At 33.5% G+C, this 13444-nt stretch overlaps 1 protein-coding gene across 2 annotated transcripts in view; it reads right to left on the bottom strand.

Annotated features, from left to right (window-relative positions):
• Positions 1–13444, bottom strand: part of nAChRalpha4 (nicotinic acetylcholine receptor alpha4) — a 384984-nt gene that overhangs the window by 298599 nt on the left and 72941 nt on the right. The window lies entirely within an intron of this gene.

Here is a 13444-nt window from a genome sequence, read left to right as displayed (position 1 = left end):
AACGATCGATTGCGACGTATTTAAACGACGCGACGCGACGCGTCATAGTTATTGCTGGAGAATATAAAGACGCTTCCATGTATCCTATTTTATTTCTTTGTAAAACATCTCATTTCACATAATAATACACCACGAATGACTGTCGTATGGACGAAGCTTAATAATAAATTGTAAATAAAGGTGTACTAAATTGTTAATTAAGGTGTAATAAATTGATAATTTTTATTCGTATTACCAAATATGAGTCTAATAATTACGTACCAATATTAGTAGAAATATGTCAGTGATGCTTCGCTAAATACGATTTTATAGGTTTACATACAAATGTTAATGTCCATTTCAATTATTTACTACATAATTAAATAGTTATTAGTAAATATTTATTAATTCGATTGATCTTCGTTGATATCTACGTCCACTACCTGTCCGCTTATTTTTATCCTCGACTGCATACTATTATTATTTAGAACTATATCATTTTCATCAGAGTAGCAGGATTTTCATGGAGAGTTTTTCATACTGTAATTTTAACCTTTTCTGATATATTGACAAGATTGCGTACAATTTATAGCACCGAAACAAAGGATCTAATAAAATGAATATTCAAATTTGCTCGGCGCTTTAACTGCGTTGTGCATTCTATTTTCACTGCAAACAAGTGACATTAAATGGAAAAAGGAAAAGGCAATGTTTTATCCTCCACTTCCCAGTTTTCGGCGTGTTCACCATGTTTCAACAAATATAACCAACGTACAAACACTGGCTGAATGCTACGCTGGCAACGAGTCTTTATAAATCATCTCGAAAAAGAAAGAAATTTCCGATATTGCTTTGGAAAATCAAAAAAAAAAAAAAAAAAGAAAAGAAAAGAAAAGAAGAGAAAGAGAGAGTCTCGCATCACATGTTTACATTCCGTTTTACACGAGCGACGTTTTACGAGGTTTCCTGTGTATCTTTGCACGTACGGGTACTTTCTCTCGAAGCGTTGCAAACGCTGTAAATGCAGCAAGATCGGGTGGTCTAATTAATCGCAATCACGAGTGCTGACGACGATAGGACCGACGTAGCTTAACAACTGGCTGCAATTATCACGATAAACCACTCGAGAGTGCATTTCCAGCGTCGTACGTTGCTGGCGATTCGAAGGTGTTAGGTGGAACACGTTGCAGCCATGAAGTTATCACAAGTCTCTTTTGCAATGTGACCGATAACGTAAATTTGGGATCTGTGGTATACGCTGGTACGAAACAGCGGTAAAAAGCTACATTCCATAGACGCAAGCTACGCACAATCGATAATACACTATAGCACGTGGTACTATAGTTGACGCAACGTTAAAAATGAAGATACTCGCAAGGACCTGCAAGTCTGTCAGCGACTGTCTGAGAGATACAAAACGGGGACAAGGAACCATGCAAACCCTGTAGCATTCCATACAAAAACAAGACAAGAAAAACTAGAAGATTGAGAAGAAAACTCCGGCGAGATTTGATAACTCAAATACAAATGTATTGATGTGATAACTCATATACTGTGTACATAAAGAAGTAGCACCTAAACTACTATATTACTATCTGCTAACACACTATAGAGTATCATACTAACCTGTAAATTACGTACGTATATGAAAACTGAACTACGGAAAACTAGTGTTGGAAAGCAGTCGAAACACGCGTCAACGAATAACTACGAAAATCAGTTAGAGAGTACAGTGGATTTGAATGGAACGAAACACAACGTAGGAGTCCAACTGTCTCGTAAAACGAGCGTCGATGAGGACGAGTGGAAAAGCACGAAACTATGGGATGTATAGGAAGGTGAGAATAGATGGCCGGATAGTGTTTGATCAATAAGTTGCAGGAGAAGGTAAAATAGCAGCATAGGAAAGTGATGCAGATGGAATGTTTACAGAACAGATAGAAGGATTTCGGATTGTTCCAAAGGGAACTAGAGGAGTAACACGAAAATCCACTCAACGATTGATCCGGCTACTGCTGATAGAACCATCCTCGAATTTCTTACTGTCAAAACGAAACCGGCCGACGTCCTCTTCTATCTGATCGTGATTTCGTGCCAACTTTGTCAAACCTCGATTAAAACCTAGACACATCCAGCTTCTCGCCACTATTACGGTCCTTTCTGCTTGAATGATAAACGGTATTACGTTTCAACACGTTCTACGTAGAGTACGTTAATCGGTGCTGGACAACATTTAAAAGAAATTAATGAAAAGTAGAGAACGAAATTTTATTCACCGCTAATGAATAAATATCCTGTCGAACAAGTATTTATCCGAATAAGAATTTTATTCGAATGATAGGATTCTGAATGGTAAGATTTTTTCTGAATGAAAATTTAATCGAATAACTTATTTGGATAAAAGTATACATCATATATGGCTATTTATGTTAAAGGAAAAATGGACATGGTACTGGACGTGAGATATATTTTCAGGTTACATTGTTCTGTTGTTGTGATTTTGTTAACTTTTTTCAAGTGGCAGATTAGGAACTTTATCGTTCCTTGGTAAATTATTCATTTGATAACTTAATAGGAATTCTGCCGGTATTTGTACAAATTTGTACAAAATTAAGCAAATAATTATTCGGATAATTCTGCAATCATTATTATCGAATTTTATTATATATTATTGTATGTAGAAAATAACTTCTTACGGATAACAGACAATTATACCACAGATAAAATATTCGACTAATGTGAATTTATTTGGATAATTATTACCCTGACATTAATACAATATACGGTATACGAAATAAAAATGCACTTAAATTCTGAGATACCACTGGTTCAATGTTCATTAGTTAAATCGTAATAAAAATTGCAAAATTAAATATAAATTTCTTACAAGGTATTACGTATTAATATTTAAACAATTTCAGCCTAATTATGTTCGTGGTTTTCATTCTTTCGGCAACTGAGTAGAGTATTAATTACTTTACAAACAGAATTTATTTATGACTATCGTGTATCTTATGAAATTCTTCAACGATGAATTATTTTGCGAAAACAAATTGCTTTGCTATAACTTGCACAAATAATATAAAAATCTACATGTTAGATATAATAAACTAATATAAAGGCATCTACAGCAAATATTATTTGAAAAGGTATGCTGTCCTATATTTCCGTTACATGCTATCGACAGATGAGACTTTGTTTTACGTAACATTCAACAGAATTTAATTTCCAGCTTGAAAGACTTGCTTATTCTCATACAGTCTGCTCTGTTTCATTAAAAAAAAAGTCATCTAAACATACTTCAGATAAGAAGTGGCAATTTTGTAAAAGAACATATATTCTTTTGAAATTATTACACTTGTGTCCGAAATTTTACATAATAATACATTCTCACTGATAGAAACTTATATAAAAGATTGTTCGTGGAAAGATGTCGATAATGTGAAAAAAGATATTAAGATTAAGATATTATGATAAGATTCTGTAATAAGTTATTATTATTGATTGTTTACAATATCTTTGACAAAGTGGATATTACAATATCCACTTCCTCTTGGTCAAACATGCCAAATCATCAACCGAAAGAGAATGATGTTTTGCGATAGGAAAATTCATCAATCTTAGATGCTAATGAATAAAACAGAACAATTCGTGTGTCTTACTATCTAACATATATTTTTCTAAACATTTATCACTTCGAACATCGTTGTTGTTTAGAGAAGCTTTTACATATATAGACTGAAAGAAACAGGTCTGTAGACCTGAAAATTGTACGTATGATTTTCAAATGACGTAAGCTTGGAAATTGTACCGAGCAAATAAGAGCAGCCAGCGTGTTCTTTTAACGAACGCAGAAACTCGGATGAAAATTCATTTAACTTACGGACGTCGTGCGTAACCGCAACAACCCGGAGTAATTCTACGATGCGAGCTTTTTATGCCAGCCTCGCACCACGATTTTCCTTTCTTTCTGTCTCCTTTTTTCTACTTCGCTGGCCTCACCGCCCCTTTCATTTCCTTAATTGATCGACATGTAGAGGCGTGGAATGATTTACGAGTAAATCAGAGGCAGTGAAAGTTTCCTTTCCGTTGAATCGTTAGCAGAGTTTTTCTGTCAGAATGTATGGTCTCAGTGGGATTTCGTATCGATTTCTCTCCCTGTATAACGACCACGCTGTCCACCGTCCAAATGAATAGATTCTATGTCAAATTTCTTGTCACTTCCTTATATATATATATATAATATTGAAACTAAGAAACTATAATAAGATTTTGTAATAAGTTATTGTTATTGATTTTTTACAATATCTTTACAAAGTAGATATTACAACACCCACTTCCTCTTGGTTAAGCATGTCAAATCTTCAACCGAAAGAGAATTTGTAACAAGTTATTATGAATTATGTCCGACTCTGTTACTATTACTGTTATTATAATTTGTTATTATTTATTACTTATTATTTGTTACAATTGGTTGTGAAATATTAGTGGAATGCATTGATTTTATATCGTCGTATATCGATTATGTGGACTTTGAAGGTAAATCTCTATTTCTTCTCAATATCTACATTTTAACATTTATCATAAAAATAGGAACGTAGGAACGTCAAACTTGATTAAGGTAGGAAGATAACGTTAAATGGAAATTGAGTTACCTTATTCAGATCTTGCTTAAATTTTCTAGACGTGTGAAAGACACGTAAGTGACGCGTGACAGAAACCAAAGTGAAGCATTACCGATTTCAATATTACATTTGGGCAAGTGTTTTATCAATTTAACGTCGTTCAATACACGCATCTACCCTCTTCAATCTCGCAATCGGTGACAAATTTTCAGTAAAATTACTAATCACGTTCTGAGATTTATTCACATATTACTTCAACCACTTCATCAAAATTAATTATACCAACACTAGCCAGGGCATCTAAAATAAATTAACATAATAATAGTTAATCTCATAATTCATATCGTCGAATATGAATTTGTCATAGAAATGTTTATATATGTATCTATCAAATTGAATTAAGCTGATTAATTATAATCGAATAATTTATTCTGTCCATAGTCTGTTCAAATACCTTGAAATAAATTTCCATTAATAATTAATGTCGCTATATCTATCAGCTAAAACGTCCTTTATCTCAATTGAAATATTTGTTAAAAATTAAATATTTCTATCGTTCGCTTTATTTCGTGGTCTCAATTGTTTTTTTAAACAATCGATTCTACGAAATCTGACAAAACGTTGGTTTAATTGACTTTGGCATTTTTGAACGTTTTAACTGTTCGTTTTCATGAACTCATTATCGCACAGCCAGCTACCTATCTACTATCACGCCGTGCAATAAATCTTCCAATCCTTTAATCCTACTTCAAGATTGCTCAAAATTTCCATAACCATCAGGCATCAATGTTTGCCGAAGGAGAAACCACCCACTAGTCTCGAAACCTCCGATCTCTACGCTACTCCGTCATCAGGACATCTTCTTCATCGTTGATGAAGAATGACAATCCCGTAAAAAAGAGTATAATGTAATTTTTAATATAATATGTATAATATAACGTTAATATAATTAATGAAATATAATTTTTAGGACAGTAGAATAGAATTTCGTCAACTTGTGTCAAATTACATATTTCATATATGTTATATAGTAAGGTACAATTTATTTAAAAATCCCTACTTCCTATCTAAGCTGCTAACAATTCGTTTTTCGTTATATGAAGACTAAGTCGCTAACATAAATCGTACGAAAGTAAAATAATCTAAGTTTCACATTGCGAATTGCTTATTTAAATTCTTCTTGTGTTATGTTTATGGCTTTAAGTATCTTTTTCTTTTTTTTTTTAGAGTTATTCTTGCAATCTTCTCTTAAAATTCAGACTATTTTGGAGACTGTCCAATTAGAACTCGAAGAAACGATAAAATATTTATGGCTTAGATAAGATTCTTTATGCTCGAAGACATTTTCCATTTTTGACCATGGCAACTAAAGATGGTTTTATTCTTGAAAATAATTCGCCTTCTCGGTTCTAGTTATAATTCTCATTTTACTGTTATTTTAGTTGATTATCGGATATGAGTAAAATAACGCATACAGATTAAGACAGTCGTAAAATGTTTGAGAGCAATGCTACTGTTTTCTCGTAAACTCTTTTCGATTATATTAAACATTCTATGTAATACTAAAATGGTAGCTAAACAGTACTACAAATTTTATGGTTGTAACCAACGACACTTTTCCGTTTTTTCATGAATTAATCGTTTTATGTACATAGAAGTGTAATTTTAGTTTCCGTGTCTCTCTTATTCCACTTTAATAATTACTAATATTGGTTCAGTCACAGTCTCACAAATTTCAATTTCGCTTTCGCAATTTCCAGAGATCGAAGCCTGCCTGTCGAAGTACACGATGTATCGATCGATCCAGACGAAAATAACTCCTGCTACGAACTGCAAGAAAGATTCCACCTGAAATAAATTGCCGGGTACTTCGAACCCCCAATTCGAGTATCCGCCTCGAGTTTTAAATAAACGAACATAAATCAAAACTGAGAGAACGTTTACGTAGATTGAAGATTTAAAATCCGATACCGATAACAGCAGCTGAGAAGGTAACGAACGATTGACACGACAATTCGCATATGATAGCAAATTAATTTATAAGCTTGAAAGCACCACGACAAGTTTCGGTGTCCCAGCTATGCTATTTTATTTCTTCCGAAAACAATCGAGGCGAAAGGTGTGCGATTGAAATTTCCATGGATGAAAAAACAGAGCCACGAGAGACGCCATGGATCGACACGACGTATAAACATTCGAACAAGAAGCGACGCTCAACGATAAAACTTCTCATGGCATCGATACAGCAAGATATCGATGCAGTTATTAGCAGACGAAACTAATCCTGCCTGCTTTTTGCTGCCATAAACGCGTCCATTAACTACCCTATAATATATAATCCTAGCTATGGGCCGATAGAAGCACGCGGCAGCGGCTGACCAGCGGCTTTCCATTACTACTAGCCAGGCTTTCCTCCGCACATTCATCTGTGTACCCATAACTTGGGCCAGCGACCGTATAAACCCGCATTAGGTATTCATATCGTGAGATAACATCACCGAATTCTCCAGCTTCATAGATCAGCCATACATTCGCCCCTTTTAATACTGGCCGCCTGCACCGGCTGCAAGTTCTTACTTGCAATGATTTTCATTTATGCACGAGCACGTACCGTAAAATGGAATGCATTTCACCATTCTGGATCCATTTTTTTTCAGACGAATTCGACGATTGTTTTATCGCTCCACTTTAGATAAAATCAAGTGGTTTTGACTTGATGCACACTTTTCGGCTGGTTTATTTTATTACTTAAATATCGATAATTATGTTCTTGATAGAGGTGAGGACGTCGATGAATGAACTGGAAAATACAATTCCTATGAAGGCATTTCATCGTTGTTTCGTACATTTAGTTTCTTTTAGATCGAAAAATCAAGTCTTAACATGTGAATCATTGTGATCATGGTCATTGTGGTCGGTGATAATACTTTGAGGAAAATAAAATGGTAGTCGTTCTCTCTTTCTCTTGTATGATTCTGATTGTACACGTTGGAGGCTTTTCTTTATTTCGCAGCATTTTTTAGATCAATTCGATCGTACGATAGCTTTACCTCGATTTTAGATGAAATCGTTTCATGTCCACTTTTCGCCTGTTTTGATTTATTGCTTAAGTATTCGTATAATAATAGTGTTCTTTGTAAATGAATGTTACTAAATCGATGAGAATAGACTGGAAGATAAAATCCCTGTGAAAGCATTCTATCGTTGCTTTAACGCGTAGCTCTATATATTTTTTTTGTTTTAGATTGCAAAAGCAAATATCAACCTGTAAAGCAACGTGGTCACTGTGGTCACTGATAATCCTTTTAGAAAAATGACATAATATTCACTCTCTATTGTATGACGCTAGTCGTACATTTTGAAAGCTTTTATTTATTTTGAAGCATCTTTTAGATCAATTCCACCGTACAATTATTTTACTTTTACTTTGGATCAAACGATTTTATGTCCACTTTTTGCCTGGTTTAATTTATCGCTAAAGTATTCGTATAAAAATGATGTTCTTTGCGAAGGAATTTTGCTAAGTCGATGAATGAAACAGAAAATAAAATTCCTATAGTAGCATTTCATAGTTTTTTTAACATGTCGATTCATACATTTTATTTCTTTTAGATTATAAAAACAAATTTTAACCTGTAAATCAATGTGGTCACTGTGGTAAAAAATAATAAACAATTTAAGAAAACAAGATAATATTCGTTTTCTACGTCGTATCAAACGATTTGATCTCCACTTTTTGCCGGTTTTATTTTACTTCTTAAGTATTCGTATATTAGCAATGTTCTTCGCAACAGAATTTTGCTACATGGACGAATAATATCGACGAATAAAGTAGAAAATAAAATTTCTCTAAAAGCATTTCATCGTTGCTTTAACATGGAGCTCTATAATACACGTATTTATTTGTTTTAAGTCGCAGAAGCAAATTTCCACCCGTGAATCAATGTGATTGATGATAATCTCTTCAGAGAAACGAAATAATATTCACTTTCTGATCGTACATTTTGCAAGCTTTTATTTACTTTGCAGCGTTTGACACTGAATTTGTCGTAACATACAATAAATCTCAATGGCGTAGCCTCGGATTCAACAAATTCCTCATTAGTTACCGCTTACTCGACTGTCAGGAGTAGCAAATAGCAAGTCATCTCGAACTCTTATGGGACAGCTGTGTGCGCGAGGTCTCGAGACTCCTTGCTCGTCAGAGGTAAATCGTTAATTAAGCAGAGAAGAAATCGAATCACGTCGGTTTCAGATCGCCTGAACGAGTTGCACTCACGCACCTAAGACTTACACACAATCCACTTTAAGTTTGAAGTGCCACAGTGGTCAAAACGATTGATTCGCGACTTTCCACATTAATTTTATAGATTTACATTTTATAGATTGCTGCATCTTCGCAACCTTATTATTCTGCGTCAAATGTCTGGATGAAAGTCTGCCTTTGCCTCGAACTATTTGTCTTTTCGTACAAGTTTTTAGTGCAAACCTTCTATTTTAATATTCGTCTATTACATCGCTTGACGTTGATACTGGCAGAACTGAGAAAAATTTCAAATTTGCTTTTGTTCCATATGTTCTACGGTACAATACATATTATGCATATTATACAATAGAAAATCAAAAAATTATACAATAAATATTATGCAATACTTACAATACAATATTTATAATTCAATTTTTATAATTCTAATTTATTTCAATTGTCTTTTTATTTATAATTCCAACTTTTTGTGTCAGAGGGAGCAGTTAAATTAATCAACCCTGTATTTAGTACTTTCAAAAATGTAGATTTTAAAAAGCCTCTTCTCTAAAACTCATATTTTTTGAACTTGCGTCACTATCAATACCAAGCAGCGACATATTGGTGTTCAAGTAAATACGAATGGCTAAAAATCGATTGGTATTTATAATTACACACGATACATTCGCGATGTGACGTAGCTTTCATTAATCAATAAAATATACGTCTGTATAGGTACGCACGGTTGCAATCAATCCTCTGATAGTTAATCGTAGTAGGAATTATTCCTGTTATCTGTTTCTGGGTCGTCCGATTCAAAATTTCATTTGGTAATAGCTAACGTGGACGAAATCCAATAAAGAATTATTTCAATGATATTTTTATATATCTTTACTTTGCTAACGTTATTCAACATTTGGATTTCAATATCAGATACTCGATCAACTGTTTTATAACACCGATTTTGAGATACCAATGAAAGAAATACATATGGATATTCTCAAGTATTATACTTGTGATATCAACTAACAAAGACACATTTCTCAACATAAAAATGGAGTAATTTTTAATATGCATTTTATTATTTTGTTTAATATTGTTTCTCATTTTCGTTATTAAGTTAAATTATTGTTATATATTAGACAAGATCTCTTATTAACTGAATATTATTATTATCCTAAAATTTTTTAATAATCCACTTATATCGAATTTTATTTATTATATTATTTGAATTACAAAGCACGATCCTTTATATTTGTGTATATTTTTAAATGGAAAAATTTAATTTTATTAGTACGTGATAAAAGAGGAAATGTATTAATTCGCTGAAAAAGGAAGAAATAGTTTGTATGCCTTGCTGTTCGTTACAATTTAACTTGCTTTAATTTGCTTCGTGGAAAGGAATTCATTATCGTGCAATTCGATGAGTAAGTATAATGCAGCTCGAATTCAACGGTTCAGAAATCATTTATTAAGTTTATGATAGAATGGATAAATAACAAGTTAATTAAACATCGTATTAATATCGCATTATCTACCGGACATTTAATGCACATGTTCTAAAATTGCTGATAACAATGTATGCCAGGCTACTGAATAATTACGTCTACTTAACGTGTTATTAATCTGCCTACAAAACCGTATCCATTGCTTTTGTGTCTTAATAATGACTTTTCTCTTCGTTACATCATAATGAACAAAATACCTTGATAAGAATTAAGATTTTCTAAAAAATGGGGAACGAAAGAGAGAAATAAACGAAATAGATAAAATTGCGCTCAAACTAATCTATGATTACTATTACATTCAAGTTATCGTGTAGAGAAATGTAGATCTTAACTTATTCTTGCTGAGGTATTTTTATAGGCACGCCGTGTCAGTAGGATCATTTTAATTAAAATTGTGCAGTCAATTTACAAAAAATCTTGTAAATAACAGACATTTAGAAACGCTTTATTTCTATAGTTAAATTACCTTTTTTAATTAGTCCAATTTCACCGTAAATGATTTATTTCATATTTTTTATTTTTTCTTCTCTTATTTATTCGCTTCCAACTTAACAATAATATTCTAAATGCGATATAAGCACATTATTCATGTTTGTTCGAAATATTTCCCATCCTTTGTATCTTCAGACTCGTTTTTACGATGATAAAATTTTCTTTCGTTTGTTTGTTTAAACCTTTCTCCCCGTAGAACTTATACACGTGTTTGATCAGTTGGAGCCCTGTTCTTAAGCTTCCTGAATAGCGCATGAGAATCCTTAGTTGTAGCGACAAATTAAGCTATTGACCACGCAAACAAGAAGCACGTAATTTGGAAAGTTCCGCCGTCTACGAAGCCATTTACGAACTACATTTAGAGAAACAAAATTAAAGTTTCACGGCATGTCGATGGCTTCTATCGATAACATCAACTGGTTTTATCTAAATTAAGGAAGAGTTCAAATTTGAAGAAGAACGATTGGAAAATTGTCATTCGGACACGCGCGTGACTGGTTCTTTGCAACAATGAAAATGTTGCATTGCCATGTAATATTATAAAGCACGTAAGGAACATTATTGCTATAAAGTACAATTTCTCGTGTACACATTGCTAGTGTTGCGTGAAGAAACAAGCAAACTACTGCGCTGGTTAATTTTCACGTCGAAAATCCAACTTCTGAACTGAATTTCGTGTATATTTACGCTTGAAAACTTCAAACTTCTTTTTGCGAATTATAACGGAAAGATTCCACTCGATAACCTACTTTTCTAATATTTTTTGTAATATGGCCAAGAGCATCAATGAATTATTCCGACTCTTCTTTTAACATCTGCTTTCCGGTTTCAAGAGCGAGCAATATTAACTCTAACAAAATAAATCGGTAAACAGTATCAACGATTTCATTTTAAATAATGTTGATGTTTCTTCTCAGATTTATATCTCGATCGATATAGTAGTGGACGAGTAGGGCACTGTTCATTATCGCGTAAAGTCATTCATTAAATTCTACGGGCACGTCAATTTATTCTTTAACACGTTGACTGTCACGACACCCGTATTCGGGTGTCAGCAAAGTTTCTGGTCAGGCCGCGTAACCCATATTCGCTTATTTGACTACTTGCGAAGGATCGTCGTAGGTATTTGAAAGGATATTCCATAATAATAAAACTGTTGAATTGTTATAAAATAAAAATACGAAAATGGTTTATTAAAAAAATTATTTAGAATGTAAAACTTTAAAGCATTCTATACATAGGTGAGATTGGTCGGGACAATTTGGACAATAAGTTGTTGTTTTCTTCAAATTCTTTTCTGCCTTTCTTCGGTCCATTCGACGTCTTTTATTCGCATAACGTAGTTTGCATATGCGTCTAATGCTTCTTCCGGAATCTTTTTTCCGAACGGCGATATTATGCTGACTTCGTCGAAGACAAGTATTTTTTGTATTTTCAGACAAGCCTAATAATTTTGCAATTAATAATTGTCTAAATATTCTAATATTTATATTTTTCCTTGTTGCAATTTTGTAAATCGTCAAAGCGTTTACAACAGAAATTCCCGGAAGGAATTGAATGCCAAGTTTTCTATACCATTCGATTCCTTTTCTAATTGTGGTGGCATAAGAAACCATTTGGTCGGAATAATCTATACCACACTTTCCTTCGTTATATTCAACAACAGCTAGTGGTTTCAATGTTGCGAACAAACGAAACAAAAGATCATTCTTCAGACCACCACTTGAGCGACTCGTATTACTAAAATATCGATGAGAGCACCTAGCAGACGGAGATTTCTTTGAAAACACGCGTGACAGTCAACGTGTTAAAGTTGAAGGTAGTAACAGATAATTCGCAACACTTCTTGTTCGATGTAATTTACAGTTTATCTAGGTATGGGTATCGTTAATAGAGAAAATCTTTATTCCTGTGACAAAATTCGAATATTAATAAAGTACGAAACGTATGTTGATCTTAGTCCCTCATTCACACTATCGCTTTTCATACTTGTCACTTTGCCATTTACATTGCCATACATACTGTTGAAGTTATTAGATGTATGAACAGAGGAACGCGTGGATAAATTGTAAAGTAGAAAATATGTTTTAATACAGAAGTGTAAGTACAAGTAGGAATATAACTTGAGCTGGTCTAGATCCGCACGCTAGCAGTGTTACCCTATAACTGAAAATCCCGAAGCCATCGTCGCCTGTCTACTGTCTATGGTCTGCCTTCGTCCCATTGTCTATTGTCTATACGCTGTCGATGGCTTCAGTGCTTGAGAAAACTAAAAAGACCAGATGTAGAGTTTTCTTAGAAGTGGTGACCACTTCAACACATACATATAGTCGTCATGTTCATGCAAACAGAATGCAACTGCCTACGTTACGCTCAATTTTTATTTTCTTCGAGTTCGGGTCCAGCTGCAGAAAATTAGTCGTCAACATCGACGTAATAATTCTTCAGAAATTCTGTTGATAAATCAATAAAAATTCGAAATCGAGCAAACCTGAAGCACCATCAGATTGTTGCCACGTGAAAACGACAAACAATACGTTCATTCAAGCAAATACGTTCAAACAGAATTAACGTAAAATGCGTTTGAGGTAATTACA

The sequence above is a fragment of the Bombus vancouverensis genome, chromosome 5 (genome assembly GCF_051014615.1).
Source record: "Bombus vancouverensis nearcticus chromosome 5, iyBomVanc1_principal, whole genome shotgun sequence".
NCBI lineage: Eukaryota > Metazoa > Arthropoda > Insecta > Hymenoptera > Apidae > Bombus > Bombus vancouverensis.
The sequence above is the reverse complement of the archived record's forward strand: the minus strand, read 5'-3'. Positions and strand labels throughout refer to the sequence as shown.